This window comes from Oryzias melastigma, linkage group LG23 (assembly GCF_002922805.2).
Source record: "Oryzias melastigma strain HK-1 linkage group LG23, ASM292280v2, whole genome shotgun sequence".
In the NCBI taxonomy this organism is placed as follows: domain Eukaryota; kingdom Metazoa; phylum Chordata; class Actinopteri; order Beloniformes; family Adrianichthyidae; genus Oryzias; species Oryzias melastigma.
Window position 1 is genome coordinate 17,179,325 of NC_050534.1, and position 10,305 is coordinate 17,189,629.

Sequence of the window (10,305 nt, forward strand, 5' to 3'; positions counted from 1 at the left end):
CTTTCCCTTCAAATGTCCCTTTAATTAGAGAGGTAGGGAAAAGCCAGAAAATTCGGATTCAGCCAAAAAGTCTTTAGTTACATTTAAATGAAGAGGAGTGTTTCGCCTGCATGGCACAGTGTGACATGGGATACGCAGACCAAAGTCATTATGGTTCCCCCTTAATAAAAAATAAAAGGTTGGACACCATTACCACCTTAAATACCCCTTAAATTCGAGGGGTAGGGAGGAGAATTCCTATTCGGCCTTGGTGTCAAGTTATCCCGGACGGGTGTGACCGTCTTCGTCTGTGCTCTGCGTAACACTACGTTTTAAGATGTCACGTGACACCAGAGGAATTTCATTGAAAGAGTCTCCATTTATTCAGTTTTTAACAAAATATGGCGTCAGCATGTGCTGCGCTCCGACAGTTCCCAAAACTAAAACATACAAAATTCAAATTAACAGAGAAATTAAATGTAAAGAAAAATATATCCGCCATACTCGCCTCTTCCAAATTAAGAAAAGAGCTCAAGGGAAGAGGGAGGGCGGAGCCTCAACTGATATTTGAGATCTGAAGGACCCTATTAGTGTGTGACCCAATTGCCATGTGTATACCACACACTGCGAACCTGTTCCACATACACAAACCGCAATATTAATTTTTCCTCCATGATCGTTTTACAAAAGTTATTACGTAAAGTTGGTACTTCTGTGAACTGTAAAGGCTTCTACCCATTGGTCACTACCAAAATACAGTCTCTGAAAGGTCAAAATTCAACTGGTTCAACTCTTTAGTGCCTATTTAACTTTTGTAGATCCTGAAATTGAACTTAAAAACGGTTGTAGTGGCGTATAACCACTTGAGTTTTGAACGCGGAAGCCCGAAACGAGCATATACGGACGTTTACACAGACTTTTCACCAGAAGTGGTCGCTCAAACATGCACTGCCAAGGCCAGTGTGAATATAACATTAGGGTAGAAAACTTACAAATGCATTCCACTGCTTTTCTCCTCAAAAAGTTCTTGTCGGCAAAAAAGACACAATGTGAACTGGACTTGTCTCTGGAGAAGTTTGGGGTCTGTGTGTAAGTTTTCAGCCTGTTCTTTAACTAAAATTCACTGCTTCCCTGTGAACCCAGTCCACTGTAGATCTGCTCCTTTATCGAATTCTCCATCCCCAGAGGCTGTCCTCCTGGTAGATTAGGGTTATAAAGAGTGGATAAAGACACACACATAACCTTTTTTTCCATAACCTTGACAATTCCCTCTGTTTCTCTCCCACATTCAAGTCAATTCCCCACCTAGAGGAAAATATATCTCTGCTGCCTGCAACCAATCACCCTGAAGTTTGTTTTCTACTGTTTACATTCAATCTGATTGAACTTCTATTCAAACCGGCGCCTTTCTTAGGGGAATCAGCATTCTGGTGACGTGTAAGAAATCCTTTTGAGCCCTTATCAGCCAACAGATTTATGAAGAGTTTTTATAATCTCGCTGCAGACCTGCTTTTCTATTCGTCCTCGTACATGATTAGAGCACCAAAGTACACTTATGTTTGTGCAGTGTCTGATCAGACAAGCAGCTTCCCCTATTAGCATAATAAATGAATGAGAACTGCAGAGACAAAGATCATTAGGCGAATTCTTTCCACGGGGAAATCATTTGGACAGTGTATCGTCTAACTAGGAGACCAAAGCTGCCTGGCCTTCATCGTTTACTTGTTTTGTGCTGCAACAACCCGCTAACTTTCTTTCAGTTGCTGTTTTTATTTTATCCCGTGAATAGTGAATTATGCTGTAGACACAAGCTGTTATTGTGGCTTCGAACTTCCTCAACAGCGAATGTTGGATTTTAAACTGTCATCCTGTTCTTTCCTTCTTCCTTCAGAGTTGTGGCTTTTAAGTAGGTATGACTCCGTTTTCTTGCACAAGTGTTATGAGTTGTGTCTAATATGTGAGGTTGAAAATAATTTTGGTGGTTTCTTGTGGTGCCTTGACTGAAATTTGTATTTGAACATAAAAAGTGACTTTTAGTATGGCAATTTGGCTGACAGTGCTGCAGAGCTTGGAGATAAAAACCTCAGATAGTGGAGCCGGTTATTAAAATAATCCTGCGTTTTGTACTACCAAATTTAACATGGATGTACCTTATGCCCTCTTTCAGAGAAGCCACAAAAAAAATCCAAGATTTTAAATTATTATATATATATTAAGTATACACATAACAGCGTTTTATAGATGCCCCTCGAGTTTAAAGACTGCATATTGTTCATGAACAGGCCATATTTTTTGGGATTGAGGAAAATTACTACACATTCTCAATGCCAACTCGTATGATTCGGGTCCCCGCCGCGCCACTTTTTGACCTTCTGGGCGTCCCCAACTCATGGATTTTTGATGTGCTGGCTGTTCCCAATAAATCATGGATCCCCAATACTCAGGACGTCTTATTGGATGTGGTACTGGATGCAGTACTGGATAAGGTACTGGGTGCGGTATTGGAAGTGGTATTGGAAATAGTACTGGCCGCAGTACTGCACGTGGTACTGGATCCAGTATTAGACACTGTACTGGACGTGGTACTGGCCACGGTACAGGACGCAGTACTGCATGTGGTATTGGACATGGTACTGACCGCAGTACTGTAGTAGGTACTTGATGCGGCATTGGAAACTGTATTGGACATTGTATTGGATGTGGTACAGGACCCAGTACTGGACGGGGTATTGGACGTGGTATTGGAAATGGTTCTGGCCGCAGTACTGCACTAGGTACTGGATGTGGTATTGGCCATGGTACTGGATGTGGTACAGGATGCGATACAGGACCCAGTACTGGATGCAGTATTGGACGTGGTATTGAAAATGGTACTGGTCTCAGTACTGCACTAGGTATTGGATGAAGTATTAGATGTGGTATTGGCCATGGTACTGGATGCAGTATTGGACGTGGTATTGAACATGGCACTGGACAATGTACTGGAGGCAGTACTAGATGCGGAATTGGACGTGGTGTTGGAATTGCTACTGGCCACAGTACTGCATACAGTATTGAATGCGGTATTGGATGCGGTACTGGACGGGGTATTGGACGTGGTATTGGCCGCAGTACTGCATGCAGTACTGGATGCGGTATTGGATGTGGTACCCTGATTACGAGCTATGGCTCTCAAAACCAGTGACTGGGGACCCCTGACTTAATAGGAACAGCCAGCACGTCAATACCCCGTCCATTTAGGGACACCAAAAACATCATATAGTGACACTGAGGGGGCCTGAAACGTACATCCATATATGACGAGTGGTGAGTGAGTATGCATTGGAAATATTTTTGTAAAAACTGTCCGCCATCATTACAAATGTTTTGACCATTTTGACCTGCTTTTATTGACCTGACTGAAGAACAACGGAATGCACAATGTTCATGTGGATTATGTCTTAATTGATTTCCTTAAAAGCATAATATAACAGAAGTTCATATGTTTAGCCAAAAAAATAAGATATATTGGCTTCTCCTATAATCATCATCATCAAACAAAATAGTTATCTAAAACGTTTGGCTTCTAGTGTAAAATAAACATTTTAATGATATACTCACTTTTACAGCTGCAAACTTACACTCCTGCATGTAGACTAGTGCAACCCCTTCGCCTGAACTAGACTGTATTCTTACATTTTCATTATCTGACATGAAAATGACGCTTCCTCGTGTTGAAGTAATTTAGAATTTGAAAGTAGGCCACCTCTGCAGTGAGGCAGAGAACAAAAAAGGAGAGAACTTGCAACAAAAAAAGTATAGATTTTCAATTCTTGTGTCTTGTTGGAATTGGAAATTGTTTCTTTTAAGCAATCAAGACCAAAATAAAACTAAATTAACAACAGAGACATACATCTATGCACATAAATATCAAACTTAGAATAAGTAGTTGTGACATTGTTGAATTAAGGACCTAGTTCAACCATCTTTTGGTCTTTTTTACTAGTGTATTTTAATTATGTTCATGCCAAACTCTAAAAACTTGTGTTGTTTTTCACAACATCTTTTGAAGAGCAGAATTATTTCATGAGAAATTGATGCAGAGCAACCCCGACCTCTCTTACTTTTAGTGCAGTCATCCTATTCCGCTCTGTTGAAAATGTAAAAGACAGAGTTGTAGAGACTGCTCTCCTTAAATCTCCGCAGCCGCTGATATAAAAGTAACACTTTACAACTTGTGTTCATTGCTCATTCTGTTTTATCTGTTCTCTTCACACAGAGGCCATGGCCATTAACCATGGAGCTGGAGCCAGATACGCCCATCGATTCATTCTGTCACAGACAGTCTCTGGTGCTGCTCCGAGTGCACACTCTCTGAATATGCCAGCTAAGCACGACAAAGCCCAACAGACTGTTTAACACTCCGTAAGTACTCACACTCCAAACTAATGTAGTGTTTTCTTATAGCTGTCCAGCCAAGTCAGATCCCTCAAGAGGGAAACTTGTCTTCTACTCCCATAGAATTTCTGTAAACCAGTCGTGCTTTTATTTTGGTGGGACTTTTAAATGAATAATGCTCTAACACAAGTAAACTTTAGACTTTTTTATGTACGCCGGAGCTCTAAGAGGAGCTTGATGCTAATAGTACCCCTCGAACGAGCGACGAGCATGTGTTTTTGTCGCTTTGTTCCGAACATTTCGAAGTGGGTAACAAGAGTTCGCCCCGCATCAATAGGTACAAATGAGCTCTTCAGCAAAAGGTAAAAAGGGGAGCTGTGAAGCCTGACATATTTCCATGTATTATGCTACAATCACCATCCCACTCTGAATAAAAAGTGCGTTCGCTGTCAGAAGGCACCCAGGAGTGGCTGAGGTTAATTGCATCACAAAAATTCAGATAATCTCAGGTAAGTCATTGTCATGCATACTAAATTAATTAGGTATGCTATATGCACAAAGTACCCGAGCCGCTCCTGCTCTTCAACTCTGCAATCATAGAAAGTCTTTCACGGAGGATGCCAAGATAGTTTGCTTTGTTATTTAAATCAGAACATTTGCATTTGGGTTATTGTTTTAAACTCTCCGGATGTCTTTTGTAACAACTTGAGAAATACTTAACCATTTGAATACGCTCTATAGCTGGGGTCTATGAACTCTTGGCCATGGGCTAGTACCACTCTATCGGTCGCTTTGTACCAGGTAGCAGAAAAAAACCTATAACTCTTACATAAGTTTGTTTTGTTTATTATTTAATTCTGGGGGGAGTTTTAATTTGTGAAACTGCTGAATTCTTTACATCACATTGGTCTATGATTCGCTCTATGTCAAGACGTTTGCCTCAATCAAGTGTCTTAGGGTGTATTCAGTCCACTGGTTTGGACCAAGTCCACTTATTTGGCCCTGAAGGTTGTGTTTGGTATTCAGTCTACCAGAGATTTCTGTTTGCATTAAACAAAACCACATGACTAAAGATCTCTTCAGCCACTGGCCAGGAACTACAGGTCAATACAACAAGAGAAAGTCGGAGATGCAGCGCTTTAAAATTCTTATCGGGATAGTTAACTTATTAAAACCTAATATTTTGATTAGCAGTTTTGAACGTTTTTACCTGTTACTTTGGTACGGCGGAGAGATGCTGCAAGACGGTTACTGGCAAGAATACTCAGAGGATGTTAGAACTGAGGAGACGTCGGGTATGAAAGTACGCTAATAAGTGTCTATGACATATAGTGTTTAGAAACAGGGAAGCAATGTGTGAAAGTTGATGTATAAGCCTGCATTCACTTAACCACATTTCAATATGGCAGGGGTCCCCAAACTATGGCCCGCGGACCGGATCCGGCCGTCCTCCACATTTGGCTTGGCCCCCCAAACTGCTTTAGCTAAATGAGACATTTTTTTTCAGTCTTTTAGGCAAAATTTGTCATGTAGCCAATATTTCAGTTTTATATTAGCTGTGTTGGCTAATTTACACTTTTTTCAATTTTTCAGGCTAATTTGGAGTTTAGCTAATATTTCAGCTATATGCTAGCTATTTTGGCTAATTTAGGCTCTTTTTCAGTTTTTTAGGCTAATTTGGAGTTTAGCTAATATTTCAGCTACATGCTAGCTATTTTGGCTAATTTAGGCTCTTTTCCAGTTTTTTTATGCTAATTTGGAGTTTAGCTAATATTTTAGCTTTATACTAGCTGTTTTGGCTAAATTACACATTTTTTTCAGTTGTTAAGATAATTTGTCTTTTAGCCATTATTTCATTTATATGTTAGCTGTTTGGCTAATTTATGCTTTTTTCAGTTTTTCAGTCTAATTTGGAATTTAGCTAATGTTTCAGCTATATGCTAGCTATGTTGGCTAATGTAGGCTCTTTTTCAGTTTTTTAGGCTAATTTGGAGTTTAGCCATTATTTCATTTAGTAATATGTTAGCTGTTTTGGCTAATTTACGCTTTTTTCGGGGCTCTTTTTAAGTTTTTTAGGCTAATTTGGAGTTTAGCTAATATTTTAGCTTTATGCTAGCTGTTTTGGCTAAATTTGACATTTTTTTCAGTTTTTGGGATAATTTTGTCTTTTAGCCAATATTTCATTTATATGTTAGCTGTTTTGGCTAATTTACGCTTTTTCAGTTTTGTAGGCTAATTATTAGTAGCTATTATTATTTCAGCTTTATGCTAGCTACTTTGGCTACATTAGACATTTTCCAGCATTTTAAACATGTTGCTTAAAGCAAAATTCCAAATTACCCCCTAAAAAATATTTGTTTAACATTTTAAGTGTGAATGGTGTCTCTTGCTGAAGGTATAAAGAAGTTCACAAGTTTCAAAGTGTGTAAAGTTTTTGAAGGATTTTAAGAATTTCTTTTATTTCCTCTGGAGCATATTTTGCAATTGTAACTGAATTTTGCCAAAAACATACAGAAAGAAGGAGAATCACTTCAATTCTTTAATAAAATGATGGTATGTGAATATATTCATGTTTTTAAAAGTCACAAAAATCCACTTTGCATCCTCCGAGAAGCTAAAAATTCTATGTTTTGTTTATAATAACCAACTAACAAGGATACATTATTCAAGCCAGTTTATCAATGCTTGCATTCTTCACAAGCTGCCCCATTCAGTTGGCGCTGTGTGTCATCACCAAACAGATCTCTTCGTTACGTCAGACCTTTTCAGATTTCGTTTCCCTCATTTTGTGCATTTGCATATTTGATAAGACGAAGATGTTTCTGAGGCTTCCCATGCACAGACGGATTCTGATCCGTCTTGTCAGAGCTTCTCTGCGGGGCCGCGAGGACAGGCATCGCTATGTGCCTGCTGGCCATATCAGCAGCGTCACCTCTGGCTTCCAGGAGTGAGCGTGGACACTTATCAGCAGATGTGGCGTCTGCACGTACACAGGCCTGCGCTGACACCAGCGTTTGATGCCGTTCCACCAACAACGCTGTCAAGAGCTCTCCCTCTTCATCATACTGAGCCTGTCCAGAGTCATATCTCAAAAGGAAACGCTGCTCTTTGAACTGAGATTTTGTGTAGATGTGTGTGTGTGTCTCATCGTCTATCTGTGTCTCATTTGCATCAAATCCATTCAGGATATCTTTTGTTTTAGTGCATGAAAATTCTGTTTTCTGTTCTCTAGCTGATCACTCTGCCACACGTGTCAATGTCAAGGCCTGGGGGCCGGATCAGGCCCGCCAGGTGTTTATATCCCGCCTTCCAGAACATTTTTTTTTTAATTCTAAATAATGCTCAGATATTATCTTGCACGCATTTCTAACTTATATAAGTTGGACAAAATATATTTTAAATGTTTTAATTTAAAGTTATTTGAGGTTTAGGTTGATTTATTCTGGACTAATATTCCTGCCTTTTTATTATTAATAATTATGTTAAAAAGGTATGGTTTAAAAGTTAAAAAAAATTAGACTATTTTGGAATTTAATAAGATTATTTTAGGATATTTAGGAGTTATGCTAATGTTTCAGCTACATGCTAGCTGTTTTGGCTGATTTAGACTTTTTTTAAGTTTCTAAGGCTGTTTCTGACTTTAGCTAATATTTACATGCTAGCCATTTTAATTAATTTAGGCTTTTTCAGTTTTTTAGGCTCTTTTGAACTTTAGCTAATATTTCAACTACATGCTAGCTGTTTTGAATAATTTTGGCTTTTTAAAATTTTTTAAGGCTGTTTCGTATTTTAGCTAATATTAACATGCTAGCTATTTTGTCTCATTTATGCTTTTTTCAGTTTTTTTAGGCTGTTTTGTAGCTAATATTTCAGCTACATGCTAGAGCTGTTTTGACTAATTTATGCTTTTTTACATTTTTTTAGGCTTTTTCGGGCTTTAGCTAATATTTACATGCTAGCTATTTTGGCTAATTTATGCTTTTTCAGTTTTTAGGCTGTTTTGGACTTTGGCTAATATTTCAACTACATGCTAGCTGTTTTGACTTATTGAAAGGCTTTTTAAAAACGGTTTTTCTGCTGTTTTGGAGTTTGGCTAACATTTACATGCTAGCTGTTTTGGCTAATTTAGGCTTTTTTCCATTTTTTTAAGTTGTTTTGGAGTTTAGCTATGTTATTTCAGCTACACGCTAGCTCTTTTGGCTAATTTAAACATTTTTTAAGTTTTTAAGGCTGTTTTGGACTTTAGCTAATATTTACATGCTAGCCATTTTGACTGATTTAGGCTTTTTCAGTTTTTTAGGCTGTTTTGGACTTTAGCCAATATTTCAGCTACCTGCTAGCTGTTTTGACTAATTTAGGCTTTTTAAAAAACGTTTTTTTTCTGCTGTTTTGGAGTTTGGCTAACATTTACACGCTAGCTGTTTTGGCTAGTTTAGGCTTTTTTCCATTTTTCAAGTTGTTTTAGAGTTTAGCTATTTTTTTTCAGCTACATGCTAGCTGTTTTGGCTAACCTAAGTTTAAGTTCATACTTGTGTTAAAAGTTACGGTTTTAAAGTTTTAAAATTTTAGTTTTAGAGTGATTAATAAATGTTTATGTTGTTTGGCCCGCGACCTAAGGTGTTTTTTCGATCTTGACCCTATGTGCGATTGAGTATGACACCCCTTCTCGACCCTCATAGACTAACACAAGAGGGCAGCGCCACACTTTGGGTCACACTTTGGCAGCAGGTTCATGGGAATTAGCCCCTGCACACCCACTCCCATCTAAAAAATACACAACGATTTTCAGCAACAGGCTCTCGAGTCCCCACAAGAACTGTCAAATATGCACAAAAGGAGACAAGGCCTATGTTTTTAATCCCCCAAAGCAATTAATACAATCGTTTCTGAGGCCGAGCACTTGGATCCACACATCAAGCTCCTCTCTGGGCTTCTTGAATTTTTTAGCTGGACTAATTTGCAGATACGTCGGCCAGAGGCTTGCTTTTATGGATTGGACCTGTCTGGAAGGCAGTGACAGCCCATATATTGAGAATTCTCCTCAGTGATGTATGGCACTTGAGGAAAACATTTATGTATTCACAATGAGAAAAAGAAAAGCTTTTTTTGTGTTTCAGACTAAAATAATACATTATTTATTTACCATAAAAGAAAGCTTTAACAGCATCAAAACAATTCAGTTTACCCATAGATCAAATTAGACACCGTTGGCTTTAGATCCACCTTTGTTAGCACTAACATAAAAAACACATTTTTTATTTTTTACATTTTATTTTTAAATATGTTTGTAAGATTTTCATGTAAACTAAAAACAATTATGATCTGTTTGTCTATTTCTGTCCGTTCTATACTATGTAGTATGTTCTTTTCCTATGTTAAATTTCTTAGTACTTTAGATTTCTTTATTTGTAATTTATGTTTAGCATCAAAGTTTCCTCACTGAATGAAATGACATTTTCCCAGGCACAACTAAACAGTGTCTAAACATCACAATATAATGTAACCAGGAATAAATAGATCTAGTCTGTATTTTATTGAGTGAATGGGTATTATTTTGATTTTACTAATTACTCCTACTGGCAAAGGAAGTTCCTACCGATAAAATAAAGAAACTTTGATTTTAATTTCAACAGATTGTTCCTCCCAATTTCCGCTGAAATGGGAAGTATTTGCACAATTAACGTAAATCACTAGATTCTGATGCGGAGAAAAGCGGCACAAAGCTGTTTTTTTCTACATCAGAATTAGGGCTGGGTTGATAATTATTAATATTAATAGATATGAATCGATTTAAGCTTAATAGATCAATAATCGATGAGTAAAAATATAGATTGATTGAGCACATACAGCTAAAGTCCGTTAGCTTGATGCTAACGTATAATTGGATTTCCCATGGAACGGCTAATGCTAATGCTCAGGCGACCTACGCATACATTGCTGACTAAATGA

The 10,305-nt window shown here is 38.0% G+C and overlaps 1 protein-coding gene across 2 annotated transcripts in view; it reads left to right on the forward strand.

Annotated features, from left to right (window-relative positions):
* The window catches only part of chrm2a (cholinergic receptor, muscarinic 2a), a 126,936-nt gene that overhangs the window by 59,752 nt on the left and 56,879 nt on the right, over positions 1 to 10,305 (forward strand). For both annotated transcript variants that reach the window (XM_024285644.2, XM_024285635.2), the window contains exon 2: positions 4,238 to 4,383. The gene's annotated coding sequence lies outside the window, so the exon portion shown is untranslated. The remainder of the gene's footprint in view (positions 1 to 4,237; positions 4,384 to 10,305) is intronic.